We start from the raw sequence: 14,127 nt of genomic DNA, 5'->3' as shown, positions 1-14,127 counted from the left end.
GTACACACAGCACCCCATATTGACAGAAAAACACAGAATTGTTGACATTTTTGCACATTTATTAAAAAAGAAAAACTGAAATATCACATGGTCCTAAGTATTCAGACCCTTTGCTGTGACACTCATATATTTAACTCAGGTGCTGTCCATTTCTTCTGATCATCCTTGAGATGGTTCTACACCTTCAATTGAGTCCAGCTGTGTTTGATTATACTGATTGGACTTGATTAGGAAAGGGTTTCACAGACCTTACGGCAGATTTAGATTAAATCCTGCAGGTGCCCATGCTGCCATCCAGCTCCGTCTTTTCTAGGGACATTCCGGAATTTCAAACCACATGCTGACCAAATAAGCAGAGTGCAGGTGCTAGACTGGCCTGCCTGCAGTCCTGACCATCTCCATATAAGAATGTGTGGTGCATTATGAAGTGCATAATATGGAAACAAAGACCCTGTACAATTGTGCAGCTGAAGACCTGCATAATGGATGAATGGGGGAAAATTCCACTTTTTAAACTTAACTTGTGTCTTCAGTGCCTAAATGCTTAATAAGTGTTGTTAGAAGTAATGGTGATGTTTCACAGTGGAAAACTTTTTTGGAGTGTGTTGCAATCATCTGATTTGAAATAACTGTACATAAAAAATAAAAATAAAAATGTAATTTACAGGGTAATACATCTATATAATGTTTAGCTGTAGTGCTTTCAATTTAGAAAGTGGTGACTATAATGTGAATAATTTACAAATCAATCATTTTTGTTTTTATTACAATTTTCCATACTGTCACAACTTTTTCAGAATTGGGGTTGTAGGAATTTCTCTACTGAGGGGACTTTCCTCAAGCACAAGTGTGTGTGTGTGCGTGCATGCGTGCGTGCGTGTGTTTTCAAAGCTTTTGCATTCTAGCAGAAATCCCATCTCTACTTCTCTCAGATCGTTTCCAGGTCTATTTCTGTGTGCGTAACCTCTTTAAAGTGACCCAATTGTGTGTGTGTGTAGGGACATCAGTTAGTTTTTGTCTCTGTCTCGCTTACTTAACCCCTTTATTTCACTCTAACGTTCTTCCTCCCATGCTTTTTCTTTTGTTCTTTTGTAATATCTAAAGGATGTGTTGCCTGCAGCACTGGCCATGATCCACTTATTGCGTCCACAAACGAGAGTGTGACTCTATGTGATGTGAAGGAACATTAGAAACATCAAGATGTACTCTCTCTCTCTCTCTCTCTCTCTCTCTCTCTCTCTGATTTCATAGGTGTGGACGCTCAGCCTGAGAGTCAAACTTGATCTGTTTGTGTGTTTGCTTGTGTGTGTCAGATGGTGAGTGAGACCGCCTGAACCTGTGGACATGGAATTAAACATACAAAGGATTTTACTTTCAAGAATACTCTTTGGATCAATTCAGAGGGCAGGAAACAGCAGCAAAGCTGCTTGAAAGGTGAGTGTATTTCCATTATTTATTTATTCACATTGGGAAAGAAGTTTATCAGTAAACAAGGTAAAGTGAAGACTCTGAATTATGATATTCTGATCTTAATGAGCATATAATAAGTAGCAAATATTAATTTAAAATGTTTTTAACGTAAATGTACTTAGAGCATTTAGAGAGATGCAGTGGGATCCAAAAGTCTGAGTACCCATTCAAATCTGGGATTCAAAATGTAATATAAACATGAAAGTAAAACAGAAAGTGTAAGGAAACAAAGAAACATTATGACATAAAACAAAGAAGAAATTCCTGCACTCTATATAGGTCACAAATCAAATTATCTAATATAACATATAAAAATGATTACAAATACATCTGAAATTCTGAATTTCACATATATTTTTTTGCATTCAACTTCAAATGGTTATACTGAGAATTTTATTGAAAATATGTGATCAAATAAAGCATATTGAGAAATACTTTGTTACATACCAAAGATTGTTGAATTCAAACCGACACAATTTTTATGAACATGGACCTGCATACAACACGTATGCATACACTACATTTAGTGACGTTTATGCTTTAAACATGTAAAGACATCTGCCATCAAAAATGCACATCTATTTATTCAAAACGAGTCTTAATATCTGTCAAAGTGTGTTGTTTTAAGGATTCTTAGATATTTGTACTGTCAAACTTATGTTCTGTGTGTTTTTGTGGGTATATGGGTTTTTATGGGTATAATGTTTTTAGTGTGGAACTGGTTTTTGTGTGTGTGTGTGTGTGTGTGTGTGTGTGTGTGTGTGTGTGTGTGTGTGTGTGTGTGTGTGAGCGTGTATTTATCACTTTGTGGGGACCAAATGTCCCCATAAGGATAGTAAAACCCGAAATTTTTGACCTTGTGGGGACATTTTGTCGGTCCCCATGAGGAAAACAGCTTATAAATCATACTAAATTATGTTTTTTGAAAATGTAAAAATGCAGAATGTTTTCAGTGAGGGTTAGGTTTAGGGGTAGGGTTAGGTTTAGGGGATAGAATATAAAGTTTGTACAGTATAAAAACCATTATGTCTATGGAAAGTCCCCATAAAACATTGAAATGCAATTGTGTGTGTGTGTGTGTGTGTGTGTGTGTGTGTGTGTGTGTGTGTGTGTGTGTGTGTGTGTGTGTGAGAACATTTGTATATTACTGTGCCAAGATACTAAACAAACTGTAATTTAATGAGTGTGAATGTTTTAAGGCGATCAGCTTCCTCGTGCTGTGGATAAGAAAAAAAGTTTCAAATTCAAACTCATATTCCCCCACACTCAGATCCATGTTGCTATGTATTGGTCAGAGGAAGAGCATTTCCATTTCCTGCTGTCTGCTCACCCAGCATGATAATCTGAGTCCAAACAGCACTTCCTACCACACACACACATTGATGCCGACACTTGCACACACATATGGTGACATGGGCACACACATACACACACACACACACACAGTTGTGTTTCCATGTTTTATGGGGACTTTCCATAGACATAATGGTTTTATACTGTACAAACTTTATATTCTATCCCCTAAACCTAACCCTACCCCTAAACCTAACCCTCACAGAAAACTTTCTGCATTTTTACATTTTCAAAAAACATAATTTAGTATGATTTATAAGCTGTTTTCCTCATGAGGACCGACAAAATGTCCCCACAAGGTCAAAAATTTCGGGTTTTACTATCCTTATGGGGACATTTGGTCTCCACAAAGTGATAAATACACGCTCTCACACACACACACACACACACACACACACACACACACACACACATTCATGTGCTGAAATCACACATTCATATGTAGGGGTGATTTGGACTAGTTGTCACTCTTTGTGCCACTGTGAATATTTCTCAGTGTGGGTTTACTTTTGAAAGACAATTTCTGCATAGCGACATACCTTGAAGTCTTAGTTGAAAAAAAAAACCCAGAAATGTTTGAAACATTTTCATCACTAATGCCTGGGAAAAATATACAGTTCACAGAACTCAATAGCAGGGCATATTGTCGCACTGTATGGGGCAGGTTGTCACAATGGTACCTGCCTTTATTCCAATGATGTTCCAGTTTTGTGTGCACGTTCAGGGGTGCTGAGGGAATATGTCCACACCATCACAACCACCAAAGACAAAATCTGTGCCTCTCCTTAAAACTGCAACTGCATTAAACAGCCTATTATAAACTTTTCAGCAAAAGTATAATTATAAGGGTTTCAAACCGATTCATAAAAAAAAAAGAAAAAAAAAGGTTACATTACAACATATCAAAACAATGTCTTGGCCAACAAATATTGTAATTGATAAATTGTATGATAAAATGTGACAGCATGTCCCAACATGAATGTATGCCCGTTTAATTTGATTGTGTTTTCTTGTTTACCCAAGAGCTATAATATAAATTCGATGGTGTGAACGTTTACTTTGGAAGTGCAGAATTTTCAAGAAATATTCTAATATAAGAGGATTTTTGAACAGTATTGTAACCAACATCCAAAACCACTCATTTGTGTGATTGGACTTTTGACTCCAAATCTCATTGTTACTGAGATTTAGCCATTGTTACAACTATCCCCAGTCTCCCCTATACAGACCTATACAGACAACAAATTTTAATATGTTGCTATTGATGTAAATGTTAGTGTTCAGTCAGCTGGTCATTGGTCATATATATATATATATATATATATATATATATATATATATATATATATCTATATTAGGGTGTATATAAATAAGCGCAAGATGGTGCCACAGATAGCTGCTTTGGTGTAGAGCTCTCTAGCATTTTTGTTACTTTTGTATGTTTGTCATGTTTTTTGTCACTCTTTCCTGATATGTTTCACCAGGGATGAACTGCTGAATATATGATAATTTTTTGCTGGTCAAGTCAAGTCGTCATTTTTATTTTTATAGTGACTTTCAGAACACACATAAAGCAGCTTTACAGAAGTTCAGACATTAACAGAAGATAAAATGTCTAGGTTACCCTGATGAAGGGAACGAGACATTGTGTCAAATGAAGCGACACTAGGGGACTTTCTTGTAGGCCTTGGTTACCTCTGAACTTGAGAAAAGGCCAATGAGAATTTTGCAGACAGAATTTGCATGTCCCTCCCCTGCACATAAAGGTATAAAAGGAGGGAATCGTGCATCTGTTCATTCAGGTTTTGCATTGAGAAATCGAGAATAAGTTTCGGCCGTTAAAGTTGCTCGGTTCAGCGTCCTGGCCGGGGGGGACACAAAGTTTTGTTCCCTCCATCAGGGAGCGGAGGTTACAACAGTAACCTAGACGTTCTCTGTCTGTCGCTCACTCAACATTGTGTCGAATGAAGCGGCACTAGGGTTCCCTATTCAATCACGCGCTGAATGCGCTGAACCTTGTATGTGAGCTGTTGATGCAATTGCGTGTCAAAGCAACAGGCTGTGTAAGACTGCACGTACCCTTCCCCAACCCCTCATAAAAAAATTCATAAACTTTTTAGGTTCCCAGCATCCCGAAGGAAGGGAACAAAGCGACGTGCCAAGCATGGGAGCAGGCCGCGCCAGCGGCGCCTTTTCTCTCTCTGTTTCTCACCTAGCTTTAAAGTGGCTGGGGCCATTTTAACGTTATAACACACAATGGGGAAGGCGTTCTTATCCAACTCCGATTCTTTCAGGGGAAAAAGGCCCCACTGAGACCACCACCTGCCACGGTTGGGGGGAGGTAAAGTGTGGCAAAATACGTCACATGGGTTTTCAGGCCACATTTGGAAATGGTGCGGTGGTAGATCCTACATGCTGCGTGGGAGGAGTTGCTACAAACATGGCAACCGGGGGCAGCGGGGATTGCCAAAGGGAGACACGGGTCCGCCAGTAGGGGGTCCGTACCGCGGAAAATACACACAGGGGGATTAATCCATGAAGGCCCATCCTGTGGAGCACCAATTCCAGTACAGAGTAATTAGTACCCGTTGTGGGTCTGGTTCGGGGATTTCCTCTGCTGAGTTCGCGGACGAGAGGGCTAGGGAGGAAGGACATCCAGGGAGCGCGAGTTTAGTGGACTCTCCTGGGGGAAAGAGTGAACGTGATCACCTCAGAGGAGGGGAAAGGCACTATGTGCAAGCGGAACACCTGGTGAGACGTTCCGTATTCCCGAGTTCTACGTGCTCGGACCTGAGAGAACACGGGACGAGACCGACTCAACCCTGAGATTGTAAAATCTCATAAAGGTATTGGGTGTTGCCCAGCACACTGCTCTGCAGATGTCTGCTAGGGAGGTGCCGATGGCCAGTGCCCACGAGGATGCCACACTTCTCGTTGAGTGGCCTGGGTGTGATAGGCTAAAGCGATGGTGTCAACGACCCAGTCCCTTTCCGCTGTCCACCAAAGCAGAAAAAGAGCTGCTCAGAGCATCTAAAGTTCTACGTACAGTCCAAATAGGTATGCAAAGCCGGAAACAGCAATGAAAAGGCTGAGTCTGCCTCCTCTCAGGGCAGCGCTAGCATGTTCAGTACCTAGTCCCTGAAGGAGCACTGCAAAAAATGATTTTCTAGACAAGTATTTTTGTCTTGTATTCCTGTCAAATTATCTAAACTTTCTTAAAACACGATTTATTTACTTGTCAAGCAAAATGGGATAAGATATTAAGTCTTGTTTTAAGATAAATCTAACTAAATTTAGTGAACTTTAGACTCAAAACAAGAAAAAAAATCTGCCAATGGGATAAGCAAAATAAACTTGTTTTCCTTTTAAATTAAGTTTATTTTGCTTACCACATTGGCAGATTTTTTTTCTTGTTTTGAGTCTAAAGTTCACTAAATTTAGTCAGATTTATCTTAAAACAAGACTTAATATCTTATCCCATTTTGCTTGACAAGTAAATAAATCGTGTTTTAAGAAAGTTTAGATAATTTGACAGGAATACAAGACAAAAATACTTGTCAAGAAAATCATTTTTTGCAGTGAGGTCGTGGGAACCTTGGGCATGTAGCCCGGTCACGGTATTAGGACGACATGTGTGTCGCTTGCAAGTCCCCAACCCTAGTGATGGAGGCGAGTGCGATCAGGAGGGCCATCTTCAAGGAGAGGACTCTGAGCTTGACTGATTCTAGTGGCTCAAAGGGGGGTCTCATGAGGGGAACAGGCATGGCCTGGGAGGGTTCAGCCTCCGGGCACCTCTAAGGAACCTGATGATCAGATCGCAAATTCCCTAGGGACTTACAGTATACTGCGAGCCAATTTGGGGCTACATAAACCTTCAAGATGGAGGGGGACAGCCTCCCCTCCAGCCTCTCCTGCAGAAATGAGAGCACTGACCCGACTGCGCATCTCTGCAGGTCTTCAGATCGAGAAGAACACCAATTCGCAAACAAGCGCAAATTCAGGGCTTAAAGCTGCCTGGTAGAGGGAGATCTGGCTTGGTTGATTGTGTCTATGACAGCAGGTGGAAGGCCACGTCGATCTTCCGCATCCCGTCCAGGGGCCAGACGTGGAGGTTCCAGTGGTCTGGGCGTGAATGCCAGAAGGTATCCCATCCCTGAGAAAGAAGGTCCTACCTCAGGGGAATTCGCCAGGGAGAGGCTGTTGCGAGGAGCGTGAGATCCGAGAACCAAGTCCATGTGGGCCAATAGGGGGCAACTAGAGTGACTTATTCCTCATCCTCCCTGACCTTGCACAGCACCCGTGCAAGTAGGCTCACTGGGGGAAATGCATACGTGCACAGCCCTCATGGCCAGATGTGTGCATCTATCCCGAGGGGAGCCTCCGCTAGGGAGTACCAGAGTGGGCAGTGGGAGGTCACTTAGAAGCAAACAGGTCTACCTGTGCTTTGCCGAACCACTCCCAAATCAGCTGGACTGCCTGAGGGTGGAGCCTCCACTCTCCGCTGAGCGTGACCTGTCGCGACAGCGCATCCGCGGCCGTGTTGAGATTGCCCGGGATATGAGTGGCTGCTGGCTCCAAAAGAGGAGATGGCGGGCAAGTTGCGACATGTGACGAGAGTGCATGCTGCCTTGGCAATTTATGTACACTATTGTGGTGGTGCGTCGGGACACCTGCTGTAGGGAGACTTGTGTCCGCAGAAAACAGAGGTCTGTCCAGGGGTTGAAAGTCTGGGTGCATGCAGGGGTGATGAACACATAGTATGTGCCGTGGCGCAATGCACATCTCGGGACTCGAGTCTGAAGCCAGTGCTGAAGTGGTCTCATATGCATCAACCCCATGCCATATACACCAGGAGCCTCTGGAACTGTTTTAGAGAAACCGCTGTGCCTGGCTTCAATAAGGTGAGGCATTTCAGCAGCGACTGCGCACGCTTGATCATTGAGACTGAGTCTTACTTTATGCAGAGAAAAGAGATGCTCTGAACCGGGGCGAGCTTAATATTTTCCCAGTCCAGTCCCCTGAGCACCTGGTCCATGTGGGTGCACAGTGACTTTCGAGAGAGGGCTAGGTTGAGCCAGTCATCGAGGTAATTGAGTATGCGGATGCCCACTTCCCTTAGCGGGTCAAGGGCTGCCTTTGAGACCTTTGTGAAGATGCAAGGAGACAAGGACATGCCGAAGGGGAGGACCTTGTACTGATATGCCTGGCCATTGAACGCAAACCGTAGGAAGGGTCGGTGTCGAGGGAAGATAGAGACGTGGAAGTAGACATAGGGTGTTGGCGTCTTCGCCGTGCATGGCGAAGACGCCAACACCCTATGTCTACTTCCAGGTAAAGTGGACGCCGGAAAAAGGGGGCGGGGGCCTGGCGAACTGGATCGTGTAGCCGAGTCAGATGGTCCTGGCCTGCCAGGGGCCGGGTTAGTGACTGAGGAGGATGTCCCGTGTAGGCATCCTCTAGACTCGTCAGAACTGGCTGGCTGGGGAGCCGGGACTGCCGGAGTGTGACACTGGGTTGCCGTGAGTATGGCATTTGCGGGCCAGATGACCCAGGGAATGTGGAAATCGCTCTTTTATTGAGAATGTGGGTTCTGCAGCCCGAAGGGGGTGCAGCAAAGGAAATAAGGTTTGTAAACAAGGATTCTTCTCTCTGGCTCTCCACCAGGGGACGGAGTGGTCTGTTTACCAGCTCCGGAGCAAATGTCTTGTTCCCTGGGCAAGCCGAAGGAGACTGTGGCAAGGAACACAAAACTCCATAAAATGTTGGTTAATGGAGAAAAATATCCTTGGGAGAAACCATACTCACTGTGCGGGCCAGTTCCCCTCTGACTAACATCATGAATATAATGCCAATATTACTTATGTATAGTGCAAGTCATGGTTTAAAATTATTTAACTAAGTAAGTGTTAAGGGACAAAGACTTTGTATGAACTGTAAGACTAATGTCTTTGATGTCCATCCTGTATTATCTGCAGAAGTTCACTTAGATGCAGTTGTCCTTGTTAATTGGCTGATGATGGGTTTTGTTGGCTATTAATTGATAATCGATGTATTCCATCTCAAGAGTCTAGTCCATCATTAGACCGAGGTGATGCAGGCAGAGATTAGTGAGGTGCATCGCAGTTCAACCTGGCCGGTAATTTTGGTGAGGTCTATCCTAAGTCCAAGGTTCAGGCAATGGCATATGAAGTATCCCATGTCTTATGATTGTAGTTGGCATCGGTTCATCCTCTGAAGTCCATCGTAATAGACTGATGTGATGTTTGGCTGGCACCGGCTTCTATTCATCATCATCACACAGCGACACGTAGCAGTGGAGTCCAACATGAAGCAGGAATGGACCTGCCAGTTCTGGTCCCTGGAGTCCCGAGGTTGAGATAGGGAAATAAATAAAATTATATTAGCATAGATGCTGTGAGGGACATCACAGTCAAGGAATGAGGGCTGTGACAAAAACAGTTTCCCAAAATAGTCTTTTAATTAATCAGACCAAAATAATTCAAATAGAAACCAAAATAAAGTCCAAATAACCCAAATCCATGTTCAGGCCAATAAAAGAGGTCAGCAGAACAAAACTAAACTCCAATAATGGAATATGAGAGAACTGTACTGACCTCCTAAATTAAACAATGGGACACATTTATACAAACGGACTAGTCCACATTAACACACAAGGGGAAAACAGAAAACACAAACTTCAAATACAATTACAAAATTCATAACAAGGCCAGTCAAAGAATTAGAATTAAATTAAATGCATATCTTGAAGAAATAAACAAATAACAATTAAGAAAACCAACAAATTAGAAAAGAAAATCCACAACACAAACATCCCATTTCCCCACAGTCAATCTGCTGGTTGGTAGCGGCAAGCGGAACTAAAGCAGCGGTCGAAGCGCCATGCCTGTCCTTAAAACACTCACACCACTAATCCGGAAACTCGCCGACCACTATTTCCAGCCAAAAGCTCCAGCAATCCACTCCTCAGCACCACAACGGTAATTTAAACTCAGAAAATGCAATATTAATAAAAGTATATGCCGTACACCATAAACTAGAATGTGTGCACTCCAACTAGTCACTGATGCACCAGAACTTAAATACGTAAATATTATAACCTTATACCTACGATATGAATACAGAGACCATTAAGAGAATGAAAATACACTCAAACAATGTGTCGGACAAATTAAAGAAAGCATATGCATGTACATGTGTATGTGCGCGTGTGTGTGGTATGTATTTGTGCGTGTGTGGTATGTATGTGCGCGTGTGTAACATTACCGCTCATTGATGTATGGCTGTCTCGTGGGCCATCTCAGATGCCAATCAATTTAATGCAGAGTTATAGATCATGATCACTGTTTCTGGTTCCGGCAGACCTAACTAAAGCAGCATAATTGTGAGTTGAATATAAATTAGGTGTATGCCTGGCTAAATAGATGAGTCTTTAGTTTAGACTTAAACTGAGGCAGTGTGTCTACATCTCGAACAGTGTTAGGGAGACTATTCCATTGTTTAGGAGCCAAATATGAAAAGTATCTACCTCCTTTAGTGGATTTTGATATTCTAGGAACTATTATTCTATATTATATATATTATTATATATTATTCTAGGCCAGAATATTGCGATCGTAATGAACGTGATTGAATATAGCGTGGTAGAACTTAAGTACTGTAGAGCTAGACCGTTCAAAGCTTTGTATGTAGTTGTAACACCCCTCACAGGAAGGAGGACAGGAAACAAGTCTTCACCGCAAGGTAAGCCTTTAATGCCCGTTGTCTTTACAATACTTTATAATAATACACAATATAATACAAGCGCACTGGGTTAGCTTGTCATCTCTCTCCCCCTGGAGGCCCTCTGGCTGCCCTTTTATGCCGCTCTCCCCGTGCTCACTGAAATTAGAGACAGGTGATAGACATAATTTAGCTCAGGTGTAAGCGCCCTTACCGCTTTTTTCTCCCAGACGGTCGCCTTGACCACGCCCCCGCTGCCACATACCCCCACTGCCCGACTCAGGCAGGGGTGTCGGAGGGTGAGGACCGCCCACTTGATGGCCAAACACTCCTTCTCCACGGTGCTGTACTTAGTCTCCCTTGAGGAGAGCTTACGGCTAATGTACAGCACCGGGCGCTCCTCCCCCTCCACCTCCTGTGAGAGTACGGCCCCCAGCCCTCTGTCTGAAGCGTCCGTCTGCAATACAAAAGGGAGAGAGAAGTCAGGTGCATGAAGAAGCGGCCCCCCACAAAGTGCGGCTTTAATCTGAATAAACTCCTGTTGGCACTGCTCCGACCTCTGGACCGGATCTGGAGCCCCCTTTTTAGTGAGGTCAGTCAGCGGGCTGGTGACATCCGAATAATTAGGCACAAACCTCCTATAATAGCCAGCCAGCCCCAGGATCTTCCTCACCCCCTTTTTGGTCTTGGGTCTAGGGCAAGTCGCAATCGCCGCGGTTTTGTCAATTTGGGGACGCACCTGGCCATGACCCAAGTGGAACCCCAGATACCGTACCTCCACACGCCCAATCGCAAGCACTTCTTAGGATTTGCTGTGAGCCCCGCCCGCCGCAGCGATCTCAGGACGGCCCTCAGATGTTGCATGTGCCGCTGCCAGTCATTGCTATAAATGATGATATCATCTAAATAGGCAGCGGCGTAAGCGGTGTGAGGTCTGAGGATCCTATCCATAAGACGCTGAAACGTGGCTGGTGCCCCAAACAAACCGAAAGGAAGTGTCACAAATTGGTGTAATCCAAACGGCGTAGTGAAGGCAGTTTTCTCACGGGACATTGGTGTCAAGGGGATCTACCAATAACCCTTCGTTAAATCCAAGGTCGAATAAAAACGAGCAGTACCTAACCGATCGAGCAGTTCATCAACCATTGGGTATGCGTCAAATTTAGATACTGCGTTGACTTTTCTGTAATTCACACAGAATCGAACAGACCCATCGCTCTTGGGAACAAGAACAACCGGGCTGGACCAATCACTGTGGGATTCCTCTATTACCCCCATATCAAGCATCGCATCTAATTCCTCCCGAACTATTTTCTTTTTATGTTCAGGTAAGCGATAGGGGCGGCAACGTACCACCACGCCCGATTCGGTCTCGATGTGGTGCTGTATGGTGTTTGTACGGCCCGGTAGAGGGGAAAACACATCTGCAAATTCCTTTTGTAAATCGGAAACCTCTGTGAGTTGACGCGGTGAGAGGTGGTCTCCACAAGTAACCGGAGTGTTGCGACTGTGGGCTTTGTTTACCTTCGGTCTGAGCTCCGCCCTCTCCGGAACTACCGTGGCCAACGTCACAGAGGCCGCCTCTTCCCTCCACAATTTCAGGAGGTTGAGGTGATATATTTGCCGCGCGCCCCCTCTATCAGTACGTTTAACCTCATAATCGAGATCCCCAACTCGTCGTGTGACCTGAAAGGGTCCTTCCCACTCCCTCGGCCAGCCCCAGATTTCTGCTGAGCGCTCAAACAAATCGAGGAAGGCCTCAGGATCATCTGCTGCCCCCATCTTCTGTAGCATGGGGGGGCAGCGTAGCGCGGGTGTCCGGGGTTGCGGTTGTGGCCGACGCGGCCTCCTGGCTGAGGAGGCTCCGGATGGCGAGCCGGTCCTCTGCCTGAGCCCGCATGATTTTGAAAAACCAGCGATCTTGGTCCTGCCGGAGCTCAAGCAGGGATTGCTGGTGGCCTTGATGCAGCGTCGCGAGGGATTGGAGGACTTCTGCCAGCTGGGAGGACTCTATGGGGCGACCACTTTCCATGATCAAAATGTTGTTTTCTTTAAATTCCCGGGTTTCGGCACCAGTGTAACACCCCTCACTGGAAGGAGGACAGGAAACAAGTCTTCACCGCAAGGTAAGCCTTTAATGCCCGTTGTCTTTACAATACTTTATAATAATACACAATATAATACAAGCGCACTGGGTTAGCTTGTCATCTCTCTCCCCCTGGAGGCCCTCTGGCTGCCCTTTTATGCCGCTCTCCCCGTGCTCACTGAAATTAGAGACAGGTGTTAGACATAATTAAGCTCAGGTGTAAGCGCCCTTACCGCTTTTCTCTCCCGGACGGGCGCTTGACCATGCCCCAACTGCCACAGTAGTTAACAGAATTTAAAAATTAAAATGAAATTTAACAGGTAGCCAATGTAACGATGATAAAATGGGGATAATATGGTCATATTTCTTGGTTCTCATCAGCACTCTGGCTGCTGCATTTTGAACCAATTGAAATCTATGCTGGAGATCTCTTGCTGGACATCCTCCCAATAATGCATGACCTAGTCTTGAGGTCATGAATGCATGAATTTGTTTTTCGGCATAAGCAACAGAGAGTATGTGTCGTAATTTAGCAATATTTCTTAGGTGGAAGAATGCTGTTCTACAAACATTGGTAATTTCATTTTCAAAGGACAGATTGGTATCAAATATAACACCTGTTCTTCACTGTTGAAGAAGATGTAACAGTACATCCATCGAGAGTAAAATTATATTTTAGTACCTTTTTTTTTTAGGTTTTTGGTTTTATCGGAATTTAGTAGAAGGAAATTTCTGGCCATCCAATCTTTTATTTCATTGATACACTCTGCTAATTTGTAGAATTGTGAAATCTCATCAGGTTTTGAAGAAATACAAAGTTGGGAATCATCAGCATAACAGTGGAAACTTATGGAACAAAGTGGAAACTCTGCTGGTTTTTGATTATTTGGACGTTTTATTAGACATCTTAGTTGGAGATACAGCGGTGTTCTGCAAGTGCCCCAAAAGACCCAAAAGATGGAAGCACTCTGGTGCACTTTTGAAGCTTCGTCAACGTGGCTTAAGGACTCTTCTGCCAAGTATTCATCTGGCGAAAGTCTGCTCCCTCACCAACCAAACGGACTAACTTCTTCTGCTCATGCAAACAAATAAGGACTTATCTAACTCAGCTGCTCTGTGTTTCACGGAAACCTGGCTGAATGAGGCCATACCAGATAGCGCGCTACATCTACCGGGCTTCCGGCTGTTCAGAATGGATCGCGTTGCGTAATCATTGGGGAAAACGAGAGGTGGTGGAACATGCTTTTACATCACTGAAAGTTGGTGCACAGATGTAACAGTGCTGAAGAAGATGTGGTGTCCTAATTTAGAAGCACTCTTTATCAACTTTAAGCCTTTCCACTTGCCTCAAGAGTTTTCCTAATTTATTCAGGTGAGTGTTTAAATCCCACCACAAGCATGCATGAACACAGTGGCTGATTACATCACAGACACAGACAACACCTAGACACTCTTATCATTATTCTGGGAGATTATAA

The 14,127-nt window shown here is 44.0% G+C and overlaps 1 protein-coding gene across 1 annotated transcript in view; it reads left to right on the top strand.

Annotated features, from left to right (window-relative positions):
• Positions 1 to 1,294: 1,294 nt before the first annotated feature.
• The window catches only part of LOC127628649 (pleckstrin homology domain-containing family G member 1-like), an 89,052-nt gene continuing 76,219 nt past the window's right edge, over positions 1,295 to 14,127 (top strand). Inside the window, exon 1 of the mRNA XM_052105418.1 lies at positions 1,295 to 1,434. The gene's annotated coding sequence lies outside the window, so the exon portion shown is untranslated. The remainder of the gene's footprint in view (positions 1,435 to 14,127) is intronic.

Source organism: Xyrauchen texanus, chromosome 35 (assembly GCF_025860055.1).
Source record: "Xyrauchen texanus isolate HMW12.3.18 chromosome 35, RBS_HiC_50CHRs, whole genome shotgun sequence".
NCBI classification, from domain to species: Eukaryota; Metazoa; Chordata; class Actinopteri; order Cypriniformes; family Catostomidae; genus Xyrauchen; species Xyrauchen texanus.
This window is presented reverse-complemented; position numbering and strand designations above follow the sequence as displayed.